At 37.9% G+C, this 14325-nt stretch overlaps 1 non-coding gene and 1 pseudogene across 1 annotated transcript; one reads left to right on the forward strand and one right to left on the reverse strand.

The window, feature by feature from the left end:
* Positions 1-687: 687 nt before the first annotated feature.
* LOC131639809 (receptor-like protein 33) overlaps positions 688-14325 on the forward strand; it is a 35081-nt pseudogene continuing 21443 nt past the window's right edge.
* LOC131639811 (small nucleolar RNA R71) lies at positions 7621-7727 on the reverse strand. The gene has a single exon (XR_009295054.1). It is a non-coding gene; the product is annotated as a small nucleolar RNA R71 (small nucleolar RNA).

Raw genomic sequence — 14325 nt, forward strand, 5'->3', positions numbered from 1 at the left:
ACTGTTTGTGAAAATAACAACTACTAATAAAAGAGAAAAATAGAAACATATGAGGTTTTTTTCACTTTATAATAATTAAGAATTAGAGCGGTTGTAAAATTATTTTTGTAATTTTATTATATTTATAATTAATATTTTAAAAAGTACGAAATGTCAAGGAAGTTAAAATTAATAATAAGAATGTCACTAAAGTTAGAAAGCATACTTTAAAAAAATAGTATTTGTACATTTATAATAGATGCTACATCATATCTTAAAAAAAATTGTATTTAACTTATTTAGTAGAACTATAGATAGGGCATTTGATTTCAATGTAAATAATAAATTAGGAATTTAAGAAATAATTCAAGTAATGCGTGGACCATGGCGTGATTTTTAGGGCCCTTTGCACAACACAATTTTTATCCTTATTTATCTTTAAGACTCTTCAATTTTTAGGGCCCTTTGCACAACATAATTTTTATCATTACTTGTCTTTAAGACTCTTCAATTTTTAGGGCCCTTTGCACAACACAATTTTTATCATTACTTGTCTTTAAGAGTTGTATCATAAATCAAATACTAGAAAACTAAAACGTGTTACATAATGCTCTTTTTCCAGGAAATTTCCCTTCATGCTTTTGCAGCATTCAACAACATTTATAAGACCTTCATTTCTCAGATAACTAAGAGCAAGTAAAAATAACAATGAGAACTATTTTACTTTCATTCTTTCTATTCTACTGCTTCATATATCATACTCTTGCTTCTTCCAAATGTCTCCCAGATCAATAATCATTGTTCTTCAATTAAAAAACAATCTCACAGTTTATCCTCAATTTTCCACCAAACTAATATTGTGGAATGAAAAGACTGCTTGCTGTAATTGGAGTGGTGTAACATGTGACAATGTGGGACGTGTTGTTGGCCTTGATCTAAGCTTAGAAGGAATCTATGGTGGATTTGATGATCCGAGTAGTCTTTTTAGTCTTCGATATCTCCATAACATGAATTTGGCTTCTAACTCTTTTGATTCTCCCATTCCGTCAGGATTCAGCAAGTTGGTGATGTTGAATTATCTGAATTTGTCAAATTCTTACCTTGTGAGGAATATTCCTATGGAAATTTCAAAGCTTACAAAGTTAGTCATTGTTGATCTCTCTTCTCTTATTAGTAGCTTTTTAAATGAACAAGCGACCGTGATTTACAACCTAAATCTACACACATTTCTCTAAAATCTAACCAGTCTTAGGCAACTGTTTCTAAATTATATAGATATATCACCTGGGGGTAGGAATGCGGAAATGCATTATTGTCGTTGCGGGATCTACAAGAGTTGAGTATGTCTCGATGTGGTTTATCAGGTCCCCTAGATTCTTCCATGACAAAACTAATGAACCTATCTGTCATTCTTCTTAGTGGGAACGATTTTTCATCCCCTGTTCCAAAAACATTTGCTAATTTTAAAAAACTGACAACCCTCAGTCTTTCAAATTGTGGATTGATCGGTACATTTCCACAAAAGATATTTCAAATTGAAACACTTTCTCATATTAATTTATCATTCAACAACAAACTCCATGGTTTATTTCTCAACTCATTATCAAACCTCAAACACCTTACCTTCCTAGACCTTTCTTATAATAATTTAAGTGGTCAAATTCCTCCATCCCGTTTTACACTCCCATCATTAGAGTCGATTGATCCTTCCTTTAACAGGATGAATGGGTCACTGCAGCTAGATAAGTTATTGAAGCTTAGAAATTTAACTACACTAGTCCTTTCTTACAACAACATATCAATCGATGTGAATGTTGCAAATGTTGATTTGTCTTTAATTCCCAAATTTAAATATTTAAGTTTTACAACAACATATCACTGCAGCTAGATAATTACTACCAATATCTTGTGAGACAACTGAAAAATTATTGTTTGAGTAGTCTAAATCATAGGCTACCAATAGTTGCAGTGACCCATTCAACTTGTTAAAGGAAAGATCAATCAACTCTAATGATGGGTGTGTAAAAAGGGGTGGATGAATTTGACCACTTAAATTATTATAAGAAAGGTCTAGGAAAGTAAGGTGTGTGAGGTTTGACAATGAGTTGAGAAATAAACCATGGAGTTTGTTGTTGAATGATAAGTTAATATGAGAAAGTGTTTCAATTTGAAAGATCTTTTGTGGAAATGTACCGGAAAAATACACAATTTGAAAGACTGAGGGTTGTCAGTTTTTTAAAATTAGCAAATGTTTATGGAACAGGGGATGAAAAATCGTTCCCACTAAAGAGAATGAAAGATAGGTTCACTAGTTTTGTCATGAAAGAATCTAGGGGACCTGATAGACCTCATCGAGATATACTCAACTCTTGTAGATCCCGCAACAACAACAATGCATTTCCCCATTCCTTTCCCCAGGTGATATATCTATATGATTTAGACGCAGTTCCCTAAGACTGGTTAGTTTTTGGAGAAATGTCTGTAGATTTAGGTTGTAAATCACCGGCGCTTGTTCATTTGAAAAGCTACTAATAAGAGAAGAGAGATCAAGAGTGACTAACCTTGTAAGCTTTGAAATTTCCATAGGAATATTCCTCACAAGGTAAGAATATGACAAATTCAGATAATTCAACATCACCAACTTGCTGAATCCTGACGGAATGGGAGAATCAAAAGGGTTATAAGCCAAATTCAATTTTTGGAGATATCTGAGACTAAAAAGACTATTCGAATAATCAAATCCACCAGAGATTCCTTCATTTCTTAGATCAAGGCCAACAACACGTCCCATATTTTCATATGTTGCACCACTCCAATTACAGCAAGCAGTGTTTTCATTCCACAATATTAGTTTGGTGGAAAATTGAAGATTAAATGTGAGATTGTTTTTTAATTGAAGAAAAAATGATTGTTGATCTGGGAGACATTTGGAAGAAGCAAGAGTATGATATATGAAGTCGGAGAATAGAAGGAATGAAAGTAAAATAGTTTTCATTGTTATTTTTCCTTGCTCTTAGTTACGTGGGAAATGATAGTGTCCATTAAACCTCTTACATGGGCCAATTCCCAAGTCTCTCTCCCATTGCTCATCATTAAAGATATTGGACATTGGATCAAATGAAATTGTTGATCATTTTCCATGCTTTTTAAATAACATTTCAACACTACTTGTCTTGGTTTTGCGAAACAACAAATTTTATGGTTCAATTGAATGTTCATGCTCAGTAGAAAATAAGCATTGGAAATGATTCAGATTATGGATACTTCTTTCAACAATTTCAATGGAAAAATATCTGAAAAGATTTTCATAACTTGGGAAAGAATGATGCTTGATGAAGATGGTGATATATCAGACTTCAACCACCACTCGCCGAGGGAGCTCAACTCATATTATAAAGATAGTGTTACAATTACATCCAAAGGCCAACCACGGGAGTGGGTTAGAATTCTGAAAATTCTCAAAGCCATTGATTTCTCATCAAATTTTTTGATGGACCAATACGCGAGTCGTTAACAGAATTGAAAGTACTCTATATTTTGAATTTTTCAAATAATGGTCTCACAGGTAAAATTCCATCTTCAATAGGAAACTTGAAAGAGTTAGAGTCCTTGGACCTTGCAAATAATAATTTGGTTGGTGAAATTCCAGTGTCTCTGGAAAATCTATCATTTCTTTCTTATTTGAACCTCCCCTTCAATCATATGGCGGGGAAGATCCCAACAGGTACTCAACTTCACTCATTCCAAGCTTCTTTCTTTGAAGGAAATGATGAACTATATAGCCCTCCATTGATTAAAAAAAAAGATGGTGAGAGGAAGGACTTGCATCCACAGCCAATATGTGAAAGAGAAATTAAAGTCATGGAATAGGGATGTTTTAAGATGGATCGATTTGAAAGTAAACGAGGAAGTAGAAATGTTAAATGAGATTGATAATGACCTTGTGGATAACTATGGTGGAGACATCTTGCATTTGGTGGAGAAAAGGAAACATGCCTCTAATGAAGTTTGGAATTGTTTGATCCTAAAAGAGAGTATGCTTCGACTCAAATCTCGTCAATTATGGTTGAAGGAAGGGGATAGGAATACTAGACTTTTTCACAATTCTATAAAAGATAGGAGACGGAGGTGCGCTTTATCGGTCTTGGAAGGTGTTAATGGTAGGGTGGAAGGTGTGGATGAGGTGAAAAGGGAAGTCAAGAATCACTTCGAAACTTTTTTTAAAGAAGAAAATTTCGAGAGAGCCACTCCGGACTGTTTGTCGTTACCGGTGTTAGAAGAGGTGGATAGTTTGTGGTTGGAAAGACCGTTCAACATAGAGGAAGTAAAGGAGGCGGTTTGGGATTGTAATGGCAATAAAAGTACGGGCCCGGACGGTTTCTCTTTGGAGTTCTTTCAACAATTTTGGGAAACGATTAAAGAAGATGTGATGAGGTTTGTGGAAGTTTTTTATCATAGGGCTACGACTCCTAAAGGTGTATCCTCGTCCTTTTTAGCTCTTATTCCCAAAGTTAAGAAACCTCAAGATTTGTCCGAATATAGACCTATATGCCTTGTGAGTAGTCTTTACAAGATTCTTTCCAAGCTTTTGGCGAGGAGGTTGAAAGGTGTTTTAAGGAAATTGGTTTCGTTGAATCAAACCGCTTTCGTTCCGGGAAGAAACATTGCGGATGGAGTATTGGTGGTGAGTGAAGTTTTGGATCTAGCAAAGAGGATGAGAAGGAGTTGTTTTGTAATGAAAGTTGATTTCAAAAAGGCCTACGATCGAGTGAGTTGGAATTTTTTGAGATTGGTTCTTCGGAAGATGGGTTTTGGAGATAAATGGTTGGCGTGGATGGAGGGTAGTGTCTTTAATAGCTATTTGTCGGTTTTGGTTAATGGGAGCGTTACTAAGGATTTTAAGGAAGAAAAAGGGCTTCGTCAAGGAGATCCTCTATCTCCTTTCTTGTTTGTCCTTGTAACGGAGGTGTTAACGGCGCTAATTAAGAAAGCCACGGTCATAGGAGATTTTAGAGGATTTAAATTCAATGAAACGGATTGTGTGGATATGCTTCAATTCGCGGACGATACTATCATTTTGGCCGAGGCTACTTTTGAGAACATTTGGAGCATTAATGCAATTTTGAGGGGTTTTGAGGTTATGGCGAGTTTGAGGGTCAATTTTAATAAGAGTAACATATATGGTGTCAATGTGGGGGACTCGTTTCTTAGTGCGGCATCCGTGTTTCTAGGGTGTTGATAACACGATTTTATATCGTATATTTAGCTTGAAATTCATAGATATTTATAGCATTTTCCATTTATTATATTGATTTATTATGATATTACGCGAGTTTTTGCTTTGTTTCAGGTTTTACACTCTTATTATGACTAATTGCGAAAAAGAGAAGAAATGGAGCTAAAACGACCCATATCTATGCCTAAAAGACGAAAAATAGGTGCTGAAGTAAAGAGGGAGTGCAAATAAGGCCCAAGTGTGCTGAAAGAAACCCAAAGACCCTATGAAGCAGTCCAGCCCACGAAGGAAAGCAGCCCAATGCACACAAGTAAGAGGAGACGCACGTCTCCAACGTCCCTATGCCACATCAGCAAAAGGGAGACGCATGTCTCCATTACCCTGAAGATTCTCCACTTGAGACGCACGTCTCAAGTCACGCACCCAGTCTCCCTGAAGAATCGGAGACGCACGTCTCCAAGCCAGTCTGCAGAATCTCCTCTTTTCACGCAAAGCAACTGCAAAGCATCCCCTATAAATAGAAGCAGTCACTTCAGTCCAAAGTGTCCGATTTCCTGCTAACGAAGTGCTGCCGAAATTGTACCGCGAATCATAATTTTCATTCTGCTTTCATTCAAACACTTATTTTCTCACAACGATTTCTACACCGGAAATTGTTGTGAACTTTTTATAAATCTGGCCTTACGTTAGATTTATCGTTTTTATTTCCTTGTTTTATTTTCTGCCCGTTTAACTTCCGAAGAACGATCCAGCCAACTTGTGGTGGAGGTTCGATACTTGAAGATTTACTTGCCATTTATTTAATTCAGGTTTAATATTTACCGCCTTATTTATATTTTATTTGCATGATATATTGTATGCCTATTAACATGCCTATTATTATAAACCGAATCTATTTACGCATGCTTAACCATATTAATATGTCTGGCTAAATTACTAAGGTGTCGGTATGTAGAGTAAGTTAACCGAGGAATCCGAAATAAATTGGCTTAATTATGTTTTATTAAATATCACTTGTTTTTGGTTTATATGTCTAATTTAATTAGTAAGTCTTAAAACCAATAGAGCGAAAGTTTGAGGGGTTAAGACGGTCAAAGGTTAAAATCAATAGAGCGAAAGTTTGAGATCTTTAACCAGATAGTAGACATAGGACATAAGTTTTAAGGATGGCGAAAGCGTATTAAAACTAATTGGGACTTATTTATTTTCAAAGATTGTTTTTACACCCGAGCGGGATGGCGAAAGCGTACGTTAGGGATATTAGCTTGTTCCGAGTCAATAGAGCGAAAGTTTGAGATTAGGAGATTTAAATAGATAACAACTTCATAAAATAGGCATTTTATTAATTACGTTGTTTCCAAAAAGCTCTTCTAAAATCTAATGGGATGGCGAAAGCGTACATTAGGATTAGGATAGTAATCTGAATCAACAGAGCGAAAGTTTGAGACGAGGATTTTTAATCAATTGAATTAGTAAAGATTTTTAATTAAATTATGCAAAAGCCAGTGGACCTTCGGATTTCCTTAAGTTGAACGAAATACATACTGATACCTGCCTTTTATTATATTCTTTATTTTCTCACTGTCACTATCCCTTAGGAACAATCAAAATTTTAGTAGCCCTAGCTTTACATAGTAACCTTAGATAACGGTAGATCGATTCATAGTCCCTGTGGATTCGATATCTTTTAAAACTACACGACACGACTGTGCACTTGCAGTCATCAGATTTATAGACACGTAAAGTCGCGATCAAGTTTTTGGCGCCATTGTCGGGGACTATTTAAGTCGATATCGTAACTCAGTGTTACACCGTAGAGACTAGGACAATTCTTCCCTTTCTTTCTGAACGATTGTATGCCAAATACTCGTTCACAAGGAGGAGATTTAATACAACGAATTAACGAGATCGAACGTTTCATTAACGTCAAACGTCGAGCTCTCAATCTTCCCGAAGTAGCACCAATTCCTATTAATCAGGAATTGACTTTTACTGATCAGATCAATCAAATTATCCCAAAGTTAAAGATGGCTGCTATTCGTCCTCTTAGAGACTATGTCGCTCCTTCGCGCGCTGAACCGCATTCAAGTATCGCACCACCTGCGATTGAGGAAAACAATTTCGAACTGAAACCTTCGCTGGTCCAAGCTGTTCAACAGAATCAATTCTCTGGAAGCCCTGTAGACGACCCTAACCTCCATTTATCTGTGTTGTTCGTACAATACGCCGACACTGTTAAAGCTAACAACGTTAGTCCCGAAGCTATTCGATTACGTCTCTGTCCTTTCTCCTTGAGAGATAGAGCTAGAGCGTGGCTTCAATCCCTGCCTTCTAATTCCATAACTACATGGGACGAATTGAAGAGAGTATTCTTAGCGAGATACTTTCCGCCTAGCAAAACTGCTATGCTTAGAGGTCAAATCAACGGATTTACCCAGAAAGATAACGAATCACTCTTCGAAGCTTGGGAACGTTACAAGGACATGCTTAGAATATGCCCTCATCATGGACTCGAACCATGGCTGATCATCCATACTTTCTATGGTGGTCTCTTATATAACACTAAAATGACTATAGATGCCGCTGCTGGCGGAGCATTAATGGACAAACCCCATGATGAAGCATACAAACTCATAGAGAACATGGCACAAAACCATTACCAATGGGGTGGAGAACGAGCTGCTCTAGAGAAAACCCAAACCAAAGGAGGAATGTACGAAGTAAGTGGTATAGACCGCGTTAACGCTAAAGTTGACGCTTTAACTCAAAAGATCGAGAACTTAACCATCACTCCTTCAGTCACCGCTGCTGCTGTAGCACCTAACTGCGAGATTTGTGGATTGACTGGACATGTAGTTGCCGAATGTCAACTCTTGACTGGAGTCCCGTCTGATCAAGTAAATTATGCTCAAGGAAACCCTTATTCCAACACGTACAACCCTGGATGGAAAAACCACCCGAACTTTTCTTATAAGAACAACAATGCGTTGTAGGCGCCTGGACAAGCACCTGCTGTACCACCTGGCTACCAAAAAGCGCCTGTAGCTGCTCAAAATACCCCTAGGAAGTCGAATCTAGAAATCATGATGGAGAACTTTATAGCTTCCCAACAACAAACCAATAAAGACTTCCTGAACCAAAACATCCACAACAGCGAGCAACTAAAACAACTATCGAACAAAGTAGATGCTTTAGCTACTCATAACAAAATGCTAGAAACTCAAATCTCACAAGTAGCCCAACAACAAGCACTTACTGCTGCCCCTGCTGGCACGTTTCCTACTCAACCACAACCTAATCCTAAAGGACATGCGAACGCAATAACACTACGAAGTGGAACGAATTACGATGGACCCATTGATCCTAGAACTCAAAACGTACCCATGTCACAACAAGAGCCAAAGGAAACCCAAAAGACATCAACTGATGACCAAACTGCGAAGACTAAAGAGAACAATAACAAAGTGGAACCTGAAAAAGAGAAACCTTATGTTCCACCACCACCTTATAAGCCACCAATTCCTTATCCTCAGAGATTAGCTAAATCAAAAACCGAAGCGCAATTTAAAATATTTGTAGAACTTCTGAAACAATTAAACATAACCATACCATTCATAGAAGCCATAACTGAAATGCCTTCGTACGCTAAATTCCTAAAAGAAATCTTATCAAACAAAAAGAAACTCGAGGATAACGAAACCGTAATGCTTACCGCTGAATGTAGCGCTATCATCCAAAATAACATGCCTCCAAAACTAAAAGACCCTGGTAGTTTCTCTATACCCTGCGTAATAGGTAAAACCATTATAGAGAAGGCCTTGTGCGATTTAGGAGCTAGTGTTAGTTTGATGCCTCTTTCAACCTGTAAGAAACTAAATCTAGGTGAGCTTAAAGCAACAAGAATGTCTCTTCAACTAGCTGACCGTTCAGTTAAATACCCCGTAGGAATGTTAGAAAATATCCCTGTTCGTGTAGGTCAATTCTACATCCCAACTGACTTCATCATAATGGATATCCAAGAAGATTCTAACATCCCGATCATATTAGGAAGACCATTCTTAGCAACCGCTGGTGCAATTATAGACGTAAAGCGAGGAAAGCTTACTTTCGAAGTAGGAGAAGAGAAAATAGAATTTATCCTTTCCCAATTCCTAAAAGCACCTTCTATAATTGACACATGCTGTTCTGCTGATATAATCGACGAGTGTGTCAAAGAAATAAAATCCGAACCAAATAAGGAAACTGAGATCCTAAGAATTCCTATGCCGCCAATTCTTGAAGATGACAACTGGCGTGAGGAATATCAAGATGACCACCTGAGTGAATGCTTAGCTTTAACTCCCGATCCTATACCTGGACCTAAGAAACCTGCTATAGAGCTGAAAACACTTCCTACCGATCTTAGATACGAATTTCTAGACGAAGAACTAAACCGACCAGTTATAGTGAACGCCAACTTAGGACGAACCGAGACTGAAAAATTACTTAATGTCCTAAGAAAATACCCAACCGCTTTAGGATATAACATATCGGATCTGAAAGGTATAAGCCCTTCTCTGTGTATGCACCGCATTATGCTCGAAGACGATAGTAAAACCTCAAGGGAACATCAAAGGCGGATAAATCCTATTATGAGCGATGTGGTTAAAAAGGAAATCCAAAAACTGCTAGAAGCCGGAATAATATATCCTATATCCGATAGTAAATGGGTTAGCCCTGTTCACGTCGTACCAAAAAAAGGAGGAGTTACTGTAATCACAAACGCTAAAGGCGAATCTGTAGCACAACGTACCCAAACTGGATGGAGAATGTGCATTGACTATAGGAAGCTAAACAAAGCCACCCGAAAAGACCATTTCCCTTTACCTTTCATAGATCAAATGCTCGAACGCCTAGCTAAACACTCGCATTTCTGTTATCTGGATGGATACTCCGGATTTTTCCAAATTCCTATCCACCCTGACGACCAAGAGAAGACCACGTTTACCTGTCCTTATGGTACATTCGCTTATAGACGAATGCCTTTTGGACTATGCAATGCACCCGCGACCTTCCAAAGATGCATGATGGCAATATTTGCCGACTTCCTAGATGGAATAATGGAGGTCTTTATGGACGACTTCTCTGTCTGTGGAGGAAGTTTCGAAACATGTTTAGAGAACCTTGAACTGGTACTTAAACGATGTGTAAGCGTTAACCTAGTCCTTAATTGGGAAAAATGCCATTTCATGATTCGACAAGGAATTGTACTTGGACACATTGTATCCGATAGAGGGATCGAAGTAGATAAAGCTAAAATCGAAATTATCGAAAACCTTCAACCTCCCAAAACCGTTAGAGAAATAAGAAGTTTTCTGGGACACGCTGGTTTTTACCGACGTTTCATTAAGGATTTCTCTAAAATTACAAAACCCTTGACTGAACTACTAATGAAAGACGCCGAATTCATTTTTACTGATAAATGCACTGAAGCATTCCATACGCTTAAACGAGCATTAATCTCTGCGCCAATTATGCAACCTCCCGACTGGAATGAACCTTTCAAAATAATGTGTGACGCAAGTGATTACGCTGTAGGAGCCGTTCCAGGGCAAAGAAAAGATAAGAAACTACATGTCATATACTATGCGAGTAGAACCCTAGACGAAGCTCAAATGAATTATGCCACGACAGAAAAAGAATTATTAGCTGTCGTATTCGCATTAGACAAGTTCCGTTCTTACCTGGTAGGAGCCAAAATAATCATATACACTGACCATGCCGCCATTAGGTACCTCCTAACCAAAAAGGACGCCAAACCAAGACTTTTGAGATGGATCTTGTTACTACAAGAGTTCGACCTGGAAATTAAAGATAAAAAAGGTACTGAAAATGTCGTAGCAGATCACCTCTCTCGATTGGAAAATCTAAAACCCGAACAAGTACCAATTGACGATGATTTCCCTTATGAAAGACTCATCGCTCAATTAGAAGCAAATGAATTCGAACCATACCATCCGAACGCTGAGACCAACAACTTAGCTGAAATAGCTTTAGCCCGCTCTGCAACACCTTGGTATGCAGACTTCGTAAACTACCTAGCTGCTGGTGTGCTTCCTCCTGATCTAAGTTACCAACAGAAGAAGAAATTCTTCCATGACCTAAAACATTACTATTGGGACGACCCACTCCTGTTCAAAAGAGGCCCTGATGGAATCTTTAGACGTTGTGTACCCGAGGAAGAAATAAGAAGCATAATAACACACTGCCATTCTGCACCGTGTGGAGGACACCATAGCACATCTAGAACCTACGCCAAAATTCTTCATTCTGGACTTTTCTGGCCCAACCTGTGGAAAGACGTTTATTTTGCTGTACTAAACTGTGATAGATGCCAACGAACCGGAAACATTTCGAGACGCGATGAAATGCCTCAAAAGGGCATTCTTGAAGTAGAAATATTTGACGTCTGGGGAATAGACTTTATGGGTCCGTTTCCGTCGTCGTTTGGAAATCAATATATACTCGTAGCTGTCGATTACGTTTCAAAATGGATAGAGGCTATCGCTTCTCCTACAAACGATACACGAATAGTTATCAAACTCTTCAAAAACGTCATCTTCCCTAGGTTCGGTGTGCCAAGATTGGTAATTAGCGATGGTGGTTCCCATTTCATTTCAAGAATACTTGAGAAACTCCTTCGAAAATATGGAGTAAATCATCGAATAGCTACACCATACCATCCACAAACAAACGGACAAGTAGAAGTATCTAACCGCGAAATAAAACAAATATTGGAGAAAACTGTTGCTATATCCAGGAAAGATTGGTCAACCAAGCTAAATGAAGCTTTATGGGCTTATAGAACAGCTTTCAAGACTCCAATAGGAACTACCCCATTCAAACTCGTTTATGGAAAATCATGCCACCTACCGGTAGAGTTAGAACATAAAGCCTATTGGGCCATTAAGAACTTAAACCTAAACTACACTGCCGCTGGTGAGAGACGACTTCTAGACATAAACGAATTGGAAGAACTTAGACAAGACGCTTACGAAAACGCCAAAATCTATAAAGAGAGAACGAAAAAATGGCACGACAAGCGTATATCTAGGAAATATTTAAGAATAGGCGATAAAGTACTTTTATTTAATTCTAGACTAAAATTATTTCCTGGTAAGTTACGATCTAGATGGTCTGGCCCTTTCGAAATAACTAACATATTTCCGAGTGGAGCGATAGAAATCAAAGGAGAAACCGTAAAACCTTTTGTCGTAAATGGGCAACGTCTAAAGTATTACCATCATCTCGAACACGATGAAAACATCGAAGTTTTTAAACTTGACGAGCTGCCCGCTCTTTCGAAAAAATAGTTTTCTATTTTTAAAATCGTCGAGCTTACGACATAAAACAAAGCGCTTGGTGGGAGACAACCCACATTTATTTATTCTTTTATTTTACTTTACTTTATTTTTATTTTTAACCTTTTAATTTTCATTTGAATAATCTATTCTATTTTTAATTATTTTTATTTTAATCATTTTTACTTTTTTCATACATCTTATAATAATTATCATAATTATAACTGCTATCTTAATTCGAGAAAATATTTCCTATTATAATTATATTTATTATTATAACTTGTTACTTAATTTTATTTCATTTTTATTTTTAAAAATCGACACTAGCCTAGTTCTAACTTAATCTTAATATTTTCAACTTCTAGGTTTTTCTTAACTACTAACTAAGATGCAAGAAGTCGATAATATGGAAGTTGTGTTCCGTGGTAGAGGACAAGAAGCAAGATTTAATAAGCTGGCTGAAAGACAAATGGATTTGACTTGCTACCCTCACCAACCGACTATGGTACGACTTGGTATCGAAGAAAGCGTTTTGCACCTGCTAAACCAAATTGGTTGGACTGGTTCTCACCTGTTCCGCAAGTTTAGTACCTACCGAAAGCTCACTCTGGAATTCTTGAGCTCCCTGACCTATCTTCCTAACCGTGGACAAGGACTGAGAAAAGGAGTCATTCTCTTTAGACTCTTTGGTATGGAATTTAATTTTTGCATCCGAGATTTTGCTGAAATGCTAGAGCTACCTCATGGATCAGATGCATACACCACAGTAGCTGAAGACAGTCTTGCCTACTGGGAGTTGGAAAAATACTGGGGCAAGATCACTGGAAACGACAACCCTGAAGAGAACGAATTCCAATCTGAGAACATCCATAACCCCGCTTTCAGATACTTCCATAAGATCATCGCTCACTACATTTTTGGAAAACCTGATAACATCACTGAAGTTTCTAGAGAAGAGTTATTCATCATGTTCTGCTCCTCTCAGAATCGCCCGGTCAACGCCATCGCATTCATGCTAACAAACTTCGAGCGCATCACGCAAGACGATGTTTCACCTATTAGGATCGGCGGATTTGTCACTATGATTGCTAATGCTATAGGAATGAGAGTACCTTTGCTTAGATTGACACCTCTTGGTTCCCACAATTCTATGGGCATTCAATTCTGCTTTAACCGAGGTATCATTAGTAACCTTGGACCTGAACAGTTTGATTTGTTCATTGATAACAAAGTATTGGATCAGTTCACTTTACCGAGTCCAAGGACGAGTGTGCACAACCCTGCTAACTGGCTTTACTATGGTCAGATTCCTGAGAGAGAACCCTCACCTGAAACCCCTCAAGCTTATGAACATTTTGATGAGGAAATGCACGTATCGGAATCTGAGCCTGACACTCCTCCTGGATACTATGACCCTAATCCTGAAGATGAACCCATTCCTGATTATGAACCTCTTTCTTTAGATGAACCTATATCTGAGTATGAGCCTGAAACTCGTTCTGAAGATTCTGTTGATGATTACACTGTTGATATGACTGATGTCGAGCTCGAGCAACAACAACCCGCTACATCCACCGCATCAGTAAATCAAAGAATGCCTAATCTGAACACGCACGAGCAAGCCATCACTGCACTACAACAAGATGTACAACATGTGCGCAACGAGCTTCACACTTTGCAAATGCACTTCTTCGATTTCATTGACACCGTCAATGCTCAGTTCGACGAAGTCTTCAAGCACATTTATTCTAATGTGCATAACAATAGACG

Source organism: Vicia villosa, unplaced genomic scaffold (assembly GCF_029867415.1).
Source record: "Vicia villosa cultivar HV-30 ecotype Madison, WI unplaced genomic scaffold, Vvil1.0 ctg.002788F_1_1, whole genome shotgun sequence".
In the NCBI taxonomy this organism is placed as follows: Eukaryota; Viridiplantae; Streptophyta; class Magnoliopsida; order Fabales; family Fabaceae; genus Vicia; species Vicia villosa.